Source organism: Bos indicus, chromosome 14, assembly GCF_029378745.1.
Source record: "Bos indicus isolate NIAB-ARS_2022 breed Sahiwal x Tharparkar chromosome 14, NIAB-ARS_B.indTharparkar_mat_pri_1.0, whole genome shotgun sequence".
Lineage (NCBI taxonomy): Eukaryota > Metazoa > Chordata > Mammalia > Artiodactyla > Bovidae > Bos > Bos indicus.
In genome coordinates this window covers 14,558,308-14,569,383 of record NC_091773.1, presented here as the reverse complement: position 1 = coordinate 14,569,383, position 11,076 = coordinate 14,558,308, and the positions used below count along the sequence as shown (strand labels likewise).

Below are 11,076 nucleotides of genomic sequence, written 5' to 3'. Positions count from 1 at the left end.
GGTGTTGGAGAAGACTCTTGAGAGTCCCTTGGACTGCAAGGAGATCCAACCAGTCCATTCTGAAGGAGATCAGCCCTGGGATTTCTTTGGAAGGAATGATGCTAAAGCTGAAACTCCAGTACTTTGGCCACCTCATGCGAAGAGTTGACTCATTGGAAAAGACTCTGATGCTGGGAGGGATTGGGGCAGGAGGAGAAGGGGACGACAGAAGGTGAGATGGCTAGATGGCATCACTGACTCGATGGACGTGAGTCTGAGTGAACTCCGGGAGTTGGTGATGGACAGGGAGGCCTGGCGTGCTGCAATTCATGGGGTCGCAGAGTCGAACACGACTGAGCGACTAAACTGAACTGAACTGAACTCACTCTCTCAACTCCAAGGGTGATCTTCATGATTATAATCTTGGAGCGTCTTCAAAGACACGGTGGCTTTGCAGATTCAACTACAGGATGAGAAAAGCAAACAAAGTGAGTGTTCATTTTCAGCCTTTATGTGGGTCTTTTTATCTTCAAAGTCCTTTGTGAATATTAAACAATTAATCCCCCTGGAAGTTCTCAGCACTGGGGGAAGTGAACATTTCCATTAACGTTGACAAATAGCTATTGCTGTTGGTGAAGTTTCGCCTTTCAGGCTGTGTTTCTAAAGCCTGGGAGCCTTTCTATATAAATGAAGCACGTTTTCTTTCACATGTCTCTCCCCAGTGTATGAAGGAGTTGCTGAGATGTCTAACCACAGTGCTTTTTAAAGTATCTTTGAGGAGTTGAAAAGCTTTGCAGGTTCTTCTTTTTGAACACATATACACACACAAGCACAGTTTTTATGATGAATCAGAAAAGTTGATGGTGTGTGTGTATATATTACTGAGTCCTTGTGTGTTATTCCAGACAGAATGGGACACAGAGGAGACCATCTGTTAGGGCTGAACATGTAGCTGAGCTGCACAGCTGTCTCTGCGGTACACCTGATGAGCACATTTGGTTTCTAACTGAAAGGTTGGTGGTTCAAACTCAGCCAGGGATAACTCAGTCTTCTTTTCAGGATGATGTGAGCAGTCCAATTTCAGGAATTTATTACTCTCTTGGGACTCGCTGTTGCGGTGTTCTCTAAACTGGTCTGCTAAATGCCACTCCAGGTACTTGTTAAAGCCACAAGTTCCAGGACCTTGAGACTTTGATCTTGTTGTTCTGGAGAGGATTCTGAAAATTTAAGACATATCTTCTACCCTCCTCCACCTCTAGCCCCAGGAAATTATTATTATCATTCAAGTCTGTATAGCATTTGTCTAGAAGATAAATTAATTGGTTCCAAAGCCACATTGCTTGGGTTGGCATCTCTGCTTTTCCACTTACCAACTCTGAAAAGTTTCCTGACCCCCAGGTAAAGTAGCCACCAGTAACTCTGTAGCACAGCATCCCCCATGTAATCGTCATGTTGGCATTTGACATTTTAATTTTAACTTTTAAAAACCACTCATTGTCTGTCTCTCTTAACTCACCACCTTCCAAACCTCCCCATGCCCTCTGTGGTGCTCTTGTGCTGTCAGTTTGGATAGGCTGGAGCTGGATCTCTCAGGATTCCCTTCCTTTATGGAGCTATCAGAACATTTTGCATGAGATTTGATAGATGCGAGTGAAGCAGTACTTACTGTCCTTAGGTCTTCATTGGTTAGAGGGGCTGCAGGACAAATGGAAGGTGCTGGCAGGTTCCAATGTGTCCTCGATTTTCCTTACCCCATGTCCAGGTCTTCCTGGCTTCTGGCCAGCACTGACCACAAGACCCGTACAGATACTGTTCTGCACACTCACAGAAGTAGAGCATGAAGAGCTAGCAGCATTCCACAGACTTCTACATCACTCTAGAAGCTGGACTTGAGTGGTGAATAAACCAGAGCTGGGCAAACTCCTAATAACTTCAGTTTCAGAGAATATAAATTCTGTGAGGGCTGACCTAAACTGACTTGTTCATCCCTATTTTCTCAGTACCTAGAATAAGATCCGGCATGTAGTAAGCATTCATTGTTAGCTGAGTGACTGATAAGTGATACCTTCCTTGTCTATAAAATGGGGGTAATGATGCTTTTCTCATTGAGTTGAGTGAGGACAAATTAACGTACGAAGAGCTCAGTACTGAGGCTGGCACATGATAAGCTCTGATACACAGTTGCTGTTATTTTAATTTTGTTCTTAGGGCTCTGAAAATATAAAATATAAAACCACAATGAGCCAAAAACATAAGAGTGTGATTCAGTCTATCTCAAGAGTTACCTGTCTCTCAGTTCACTTGGGATTAGACTTGCCTTTGCCCTAGAATCATAATGTCATTCCAGAGAACTGTAGAGTAGGAAGGAATGCTGAAGATTTCTAGGTTCAAAAGATGAGGACACAGAAGACGTGAGAAGTGAAGAGATTTCTTAGAAGAAAAGATAAAACTATTGACATGTTTTATTAAAGCAGTCCAGAGTTCTTTCTGTGAACTTATGTAAAATAAAAATCTTAGTCAGTTCAGTCGCTCAATCATGTCCGACTCTTCGAGACCCCATGAATTGCAGCACGCCAGGCCTCCCTGTCCATCATCAACTCCCGGAGTTCACTCAAACTTACATCCATCGAGTCGGTGATGCCATCCAGCCATCTCATCCTCTGTCATCCCCTTCTCCCCCTGTCCCCAGTCCCTCTCAGTATCAGAGTCTTTTCCAATGAGTCAACTCTTCACATGAGGCGGCCAAAGTACTGGAGTTTCAGCTTTAGCATCATTCCTTCTGAAGAAATCCCAGGGCTGATCTCCTTTAGAATGGACTGGTTGGATCTCCTTGCAGTCCAAGGGACTCTCAAGAGTCTTCTCCAACACCACAGTTCAAAAGCATCAGTCCTGGTAATATATGTATATGGCAATGGTGTCTTGCTTTACCTATGGGTAGGGGGATCCTGGTGTTGTCAGAGCAATAAACCTAATGTGGCACTTCCAGATGAGAAGAGGGCTGTCTCCTCTCCTGGACTGGCCAATAGTAGGTTTCTGTGTACCTGGAATTGCCTTGGGCTTCTGCAGGGAGGTTAGGCATAAAGCCAACATGAAAGAAAACACAACCAAGAGATGAGAGAAACTGAATTCTAATCTTTTACCATGAGTCCATGATTAAGGGCTCTTTAAAACTAGAGTAACTCTGGATATTTTTGCTTAATTTAGATAAGATGGATTTTCTGATACTTATGATTAAAAGCATCATAACTAAAGTATTGACTGCAAAAATAAAATAAAAGCAGTAGTTGCTTTGTGCCACTGTCCTTGTCCCCAGCCAACATTGTTTCTGGGTCACACTTGTTCTCTAAGTTAGAGGGGAAGGTAGGTCTCTGCATTGCCTCACCTCCCCATCCTACCGCATACATGTAATTCAGTTTACACTGGACTATGCAATCCTGACCAGGCCACTCATTCATTCAATGCACACAAACTAGCACATTATACCTCAAAACTTTATATTCCATTTTTGTGGGCTTCCTTGGTGGCTTAGATGGTAAAGAATCTGCCTGCAGTGCAGGAGAGCTGGGTTCAATCCCTGGGTCAGGAAGATTCCCTGGAGTAGGGCATGGCAAGCCACTCCAAGTATTCTCGCCTGGAGAACTCCATATGAACTGATAACTGCTAAACATAGACTGGAGTGCCAGCCTTCATGAAAGTTGATTGTGAGGCGATCCCTGACAAAGAGTTAGTGTGAAGGTGAGCAGGAAAGGCTTCATAGAGGAAAACAGATCCACATGAACTTTTAGAGGATTGGTAGGAATTTACTATCTAGTCAAGAAATTATGTGGAATCTTAAGAAGAGAGAAGACAGGTAAAATCATAGAGAGGATAGATATTTGGAGAAATGCAAATACTTGCCAGAGTGCAAAGTACACAATAAGAGTTTGGAAGAAGAGTCTAGAGAGAAAACGGGGTTCTGGTATATCACACTGAAATTCTTGCACTTCTATACTATGGGGCAAGGAAGACCGCAGGAGGGAATTCAGGTGGATGAGGTTGCTCTCCCCTCTGTTGGGCAGTTGTGATAAGACTGCTTTTCCTTCCCTTGTCTAGCCTTTCAAAAAACTGTATGCAGACTGGCATCTTCTTTACTGACCTTCCCCTATAAGTCCTGTATCATTCCCAGGAGAAGGTGTTGCCCAGGAGAGCTGGAGTCTGGCTGTGCATATTGTACAGGATTCAGAACCGTTCTGTCTGAACCTTTTGGTACTTTGCAGACAGTTTCCACTGCTGTTATTTTATTCTCCTCCTTCCTCCTGCTCCTGATCAATTTTCTTTTGCTTTGGATTAATCCTTGCTAAGCTCGCATGTCACATCGCTCCCTTTTTGTTTTACAGATCCAATAATCAGATTTGCATTTTAGAAAGAGTGGGCAATAGTTTTGAACAGGGTAAAACCGAAGGCAGTGAAAGGAGATGGGAAGTTGTTGCAAAAATGCAGGGGAGAGATGAGAGTATGGGGGGTGATGAAGAAGAGAGGAGAATTCAGAGTGATTGCCACCATGCATGTAGAATGGGTGACTGCAGTTGGAGTCTGTGTATCAAAAAGCAGTTAGCATATGTTCTGAAAGAAGCTTCAGCATGTGGAGGCTTAAACTACATTTGGAATTGAATTTCCAGGCTCTGTAAATTTACAATATGCTTCCTCAATCCATGCCCACCCTCTTGCTCCACAGTTCAATAAAATAGCTAAATAATTAAATCCTAAAATGCTTCCAGGATATGCTTTGTTATTGAAACACATCTGCTACATGTTGGAGGAGCCCTTCCCAGCAGATGTTCCTTTCCTTCGGCTTGTTTGTTTATCTATGGAAATGAGTATCTTAAACCTCTTCCCCTGCTAAGCTTAATAAAAAGGAATCCTTTCCACACTCATCTTCTTCACGATGCCCCTTGTGGCCCTTTGTCAAACCATTAAGGACATATGCTGTGCAGCTGATTATTTTTTTCCTCCTACTGCAGTGCATTAATCCAAGGGAAGGCCATCTTCCGCTCACAACGTCATACGGGGCAAGGAATCTGAACACCATATTCTCTCCCAAAGAAAACAGTCTAGTTGGATGAAACCACACTGAAAACCAGGACTCTAAAGAGACAGTGACTCTCTCATTAACCCTGGTATAGTGCAAGCTATTCATTGAGGCTGTTAATGGAGTTTAGTTGAAGTGTTGCCCACCAATAAACTAGGAGATGGAGAAAGCCAACCATAAACTGAGCCAGTATAGTTTGGTGATGAGCCAAAAAAGTCACCTGATTTGGGGGAAAGTAGGAACTGTGAAGAGTAAGTAGACAGGATTCAACACACTCTCTTTAAGGGTCATGAACATAAGGTAAGACAATAAACATTTTGGAGACATTCATGGTCTCCAAATTTATTGAGACCATTTACTGAAACTCAGTGAAAGAGTCCCTAGGGAACTCTTAAGAGAGACCTTTGCTTTCTGTTTATGCAAGATGGTCAAGATTATTTGGGCTCAATAAAAAGATATAACAAAGTCATTTTTGAAACACAGATGAGGGAGGAAGAAAAATGAGATTTTAATTAAAGTTAAGTATGGTACAGCTTAGCAGCACAAGGGGCCCTAGGGTGTATTCTAAAATTATTTGCATGTGTCATAATATCAAAACAGGAATACATACATATTTCCTTTAGGAATATATATCGCTTTAGGGTGAAATAAGCATTTGACTCATGAATCCCCTTTTGTACAGCATTTAATTTCACTAACTCTCTAGAACCTGGACTTTTAATCATGATCAAATTTTCTTGGTAGCATATGGCTTATATTTTATAGATCAGTGTCCCATTACAAGAGAAATATTGTGTTGTTAAAAAGAAGCTGTTCTCTCTCTGTTCTTATGGGAAGAAACTTTTCTGTCTGTCTAGATGTTTGTAGAATGTTTTTCTTTAAACTTGAAATTCATGTTTCTGCCAGGATGTGTCTACACATATGACTCTCTGATTTTGCTTAGCATACACTGAACTCTTTCCATTTGCATCCTCAGGTCATTGGCTCAGAGACGGTCTCTTCTTTTATATATGCCATCATTATTTAGTTGTGTTTTTCAATTTCCTTTTCAGGTATAGCAATTATCCAGGTGATTCTCTCTTTCCTAGTCTTGTGTGGCCATCTTGCCCTCTCTATTTTCATGTCTTTGTTTTCTCAGGTTTTCCTCCACCATTTTAATTTGATTTTCCACATTCTCATCTTTTCTGCCACCATCTGCCTTCAATATGGTCTGTAATTCTGCTACTATAATTTTGATATTTTTGCTTTTTTTATAGCTTACCTAACTTCATTTTCATCCCATTTTGCTATTCTTTTATTTCAGCCTACTTTTCCTGTGTGACTTTTTCCTTTTTTCTCTTTCTCAGTGTATTTTATTGACTATTTAGTTTTCAGATTTTCTTTTCAATTACAATATGTCATTTTAAAAAGCATATGTTTGTACTTCTTATAGTTTCTTTTCTTTTTCTGTAGTTTGTATATGCACAATATTTTCTTAATTCACTTGAATCAGCTTTTGATGAAGTAAGGTGTCTCCAGACTTGGTGTTTTTCAATAATGTGAGAATTTCTCTTAACTCTGCTACTTATTTGTCTAAGGCTGGACTCCCATTTGCAGTCTTCAATGGAGTGAAGGACAAGGCTCCCAACCCCTTCCCTAGTTTCTATAAAATATCCAGGTAAAAGGAATCTATTTTATTGAGCTGGAAACCTTTCTATCTCTATAGCATATATGACACATTCTGTCTAATCTCCAAAAATGCAATGCTTCTACATATATCTTTTTTTTGTATTTGCTTTTATTGCTTACCATTGAGGATCATAGCTCACAAGTTCTCTCCCTCAAATACTGACATTTTCTGCCTTATTGTATTCTTCACTGATAGAAGACATAGATGGAGGAGAAGAAATGATTATTTGAAGGAAAAAATCAGTACCTGTGAATTAATTGTCTGGTTTTAATTTGATGGAGATCCAAGTGTCTTCATGAGGAGGACAGTCTGAGATGGAAGAATTTTCTTCCAGTTTCTTTGAAACAATACTTTGAACATGAATACAACTATTTGCTAAAGAATAGGTATAGGGTTGGTCATTTTTTTTTTCAGTTTTTTTGCAATATATTCCACTAGGTGCAAAATTATTAAGAATCCTTATAAAAACCAAGTTTTAATTTCAGTAGAGGTGGGGCAGGAGGAGAAGGGGATGACAGAGGATGAGATGGCTGGATGGCATCACTGACTCGATGGACGTGAGTCTGGGTGAACTCCGGGAGTTGGTGATGGACAGGGAGGCCTGGCGTGCTGCGATTCATGGGGTCGCAAAGAGTCAGACACGACTGAGTGACTGATCTGATCTGATCTGATCTGAAGCCTTTGCTTTACTCACTGTCTTCATGGGCAGCAGGAGAATGGACAAAGCTGTGTGAGGAGCTGCTAAAATGCCAGATGCCATTTAGAACTGGAAGGCACCCAGCAATTAGCATCTGTTCAGTGCCTGTAATGTGGTAGATGACTTACATAGAAATGAACCTTTGGAATAAAATTCATTCATAATGCTGGGACTCAGTGTACTATAAATCACCCAATTTCCTTCACATCAGTTTGCATTTTGGTTCTAAGCTAAAAGTTTCAGAAGAACTAGTTGTTAAAAAAAAAAAAGAGCTAACACTTGAGGTGAAATCATTTTTGTCATCACATATATGAAGATAAGAATAAAAGAAAGAAAAACATTCTACCCCACAGATATAATCCTCACAACCATCTATGACCTGTGACTATGAGCCCACTTCTTATGAGGAAAAGATGGAGGAGGAGTAACATATACTCATGACACAGCCATAAAGTGACAACCAGGAGCTTTAATTCAGACCCAAGTCTGGGTGAATTCAGAGGCTCAGTTTTCTACTCCTGTGTATATCACCTACCCACAAATTCAAGAAGTGCTGAAGAGGTTTCTCTCAAATCAGTTTCTGGTGACCACAGGCATACAGTACAAAGAAGTCCCACCTCGGGGTCTGTAGTGTCTTATGAAAACACTTATTTTTGCTTCTTAGTCTCTTCTTCCCTTGGAACCTGGCATACGTCCTTAAGGAAAAGGAGGTTGGAGGCCAAACAAGGAAAACTCTCTACTGTACTTCATCCCTCCTCTTTCCTCTAATGCCCAGTCCTAATCTTAGCACCATGTGTGTGCTAATGCCATCAGACATCTAAAAAGAATGACTATTCTATATACATAAGAATAAATTCACCTAAATTTCATGAATATTGTGGATTTTCTTGCAGTAGACACAATGTTTTCTTTATTGACTCTTCCATTCCATTCCAGGACTTTAATTGGGGGGATTGGCATTGTCTATGTGGGAATGGATAAAGTGTAGATATAGCCAGGACCGGGGATGCAATCTTTTGTTAAAGAGAAGAGCAAATGTAACTGGCTCATAACTTTAAAAGAAAGCAAAGTAAGTGGCTCTTAGAAGGCAATGATGAGAATTCTCCTTCAGCACCTCGCCCATGCTTCAAAGGTGATCTTCTCTATTTAAAGTGGATTAGAGGTAAATCTCATATTATATATGGTACATTGACCTCAAAGTGTTTGCCACTAGATATTATAGAGGCTATTTCCTAAAATTTAAAAAGAGATGTGTTGTTTCCATGAGGATCTTTCATGATCAGTCCAGTATCAATCCCACCACCAATGGATTTTAAAGACCATCTATCATTGTGGTATGTGAGCGATAAAACACGGGATACTTCTTGTAAAATTAATATAAAAAATAACATTCATCTTCTTTCCCCCCTTTCTTCTCTCCTCTTCCCATCTGACTGTGCTTATATATATATATATATATATATATATATATTTTTTTTTTTTTTTTTTACTGGGCTTGGAAGCTTCTATAAAAACTATTTCCCCTGTATTCTCTAAGCTCATTTTAGATCAGGGACAAATTAAAATTAAAACCAGTTCTGAGGAAGAATCACTAATTCTTACTGAACAATAGCCAGAAACCTTTCAGGAGCAAGAGAGATCTTCTTCTTAAGTGTCTTTAAATAAGTAGTGTGTCATCCATCCCCTTTGAGTTCTGTCCTAGAGAAAATGCTTCCAGGAATTATACCTTGACTAGCTGTCTACATAGCATCAAGGAGCTAGGTGGAGTCAACAAACAACAAATCAAATAGCAAGAACAAAAATCAATTGTCTAGATACTGGTTCCCTATATACCAAGTAAGTGGATGTTTGATTTTTTGATTTTTTAATGTAGGTGTTAGACTCCCATGTCTGATTTATTGTTTCATACCCCAAGGCACCTAGCACTCTGTCTTGCACCTGGCATATGTGGCTGATAAATATTTATTGAATGAATAAATGCATGAAAAAAGATAAAGTATGGATGGGGGTAAGTGATGACATTATATCAAAAGGAATTCAAGATATAAAGCCTTGAGAATCTTTTTCATTGACAGTGATAGGATTTGAAGAAAATGACATTTCTCTTTTGTTTTTGTGTTAGAATTTTCTGAATTCTCTAATATAATATTCTCAATCACGGCATGCTAGACAAAGGTGGCAGAGGAAGGACAGTCCTTTAGCTCAGGTGATAGTCAAGCTAGAATTGCTAGGGTTAAAACCCATAGTCTTTGTGCTGCTGCTGCTGCTGCTGTCGCTTCAGTTGTGTCCGACTCTGTGCGACCCCATAGACGGCCTCCCACCAGGCTCCTCTGTCCCTGGGATTCTCCAGGCAAGAACACTGGAGTGGGTTGCCATTTCCTTCTCCAATGCATTAAAGTGAAAAGTGAAAGTGAAGTTGCTCAGTCATGTCCGACTGTTAGCGACCCCATGGACCACAGCCCACTAGGCTCCTCCGTCCATGGGAGTTTCCAGGCAAGAGTACTGGAGTGGGGTGCATCGCCTTCTCCCAGTCTCTGTGAGCTTCATCCATATATTCGAGTCTACAGCTGGTTAATATAAAACAAGGAGTAAAAAAGAGGGCACACCCAGTGTTTTTCCATGTAGTGAATGGCAGGACAAGGATCAAGAAGGTAAAAAGAACAAAGAAACAAATTTTAGCCAAATATGAGAAATGATAGTCCAAACAACATGAGTTCCCACCCAATAATGAAGAATAATTTCACACAGAACCATGTTCCTCCAACACTGGGGATATCCTTATGTATAAAGTGTAGGGTATTATATAAGCTTTTCTGCAATAAAGGCACATTTGGTAAGATGGCCAAGTCATTGTTCCTCCTGAAGGGACAAAAGTACCTAAAATATACGAAAAATACTATGGAGGAAGTAGAGGGAGATAGTTTAATGCCTGCCATTTTTTAATACTCAGAACACCTTAGAATTGGCCCTACTACCCTATGCAGAAGAGAAACTCAGACTTTCAAGGATAATCACACATTTCAAGCAAACCAGGACAAAATGAATGGAAATCAACAATATAGCCCTTCTTTTCCTTTTTCAACCAGGGCATAGCTTTTTCAAAGACCGTTTTCTTCTCGCCATACAAATACTATCCATTTGCAAACAGAGAATACTGAACTGTGATACCCTACTCCCCACTACACTAGCCAATCTTTTTGACATTCAGGACATATATTCTTCCAGTACTGCTTTCTATTATAATATATATGGATTTTTACAGAAATGGATTTTAATAAAGTTTTTAACTTAAAATGCTTTTGAGAATAAAGAGGGTATAGGTAACTTTGAATGGGCAAGCTTTGGATACTCCATGGAGCAGAAAACTACTTAGAACAGATACTACACTTGATTTTAGCCAAAAGGCTGAGAAGTAAAGTAGAAAACTCCTTAGAACATAGATCTTTCAGTAATTTCTCCATTTCCCCCCTGCCTTTAGTGATCCTTGTTTAATTGTGTGTGTGTGTGTGTGTGTTTAATGTCAATGTCAAGTGTTCCAGTTTCATCAGTGTCATTAAAATATTTAATTCACATGAGTGTTGACAAAATGATGTGCATTATTAAAAGGGCTTTGCAGTTCATGCAACAGAAGAACCATTCTTTTCTGCCCTGGTACTAATGAGA

At 40.0% G+C, this 11,076-nt stretch overlaps 1 pseudogene; it reads right to left on the bottom strand.

Moving 5' to 3' along the window:
• Window positions 1–10,722: 10,722 nt before the first annotated feature.
• Window positions 10,723–10,830, bottom strand: LOC139187024 (U2 spliceosomal RNA; annotated as a pseudogene).
• Window positions 10,831–11,076: the final 246 nt, after the last annotated feature.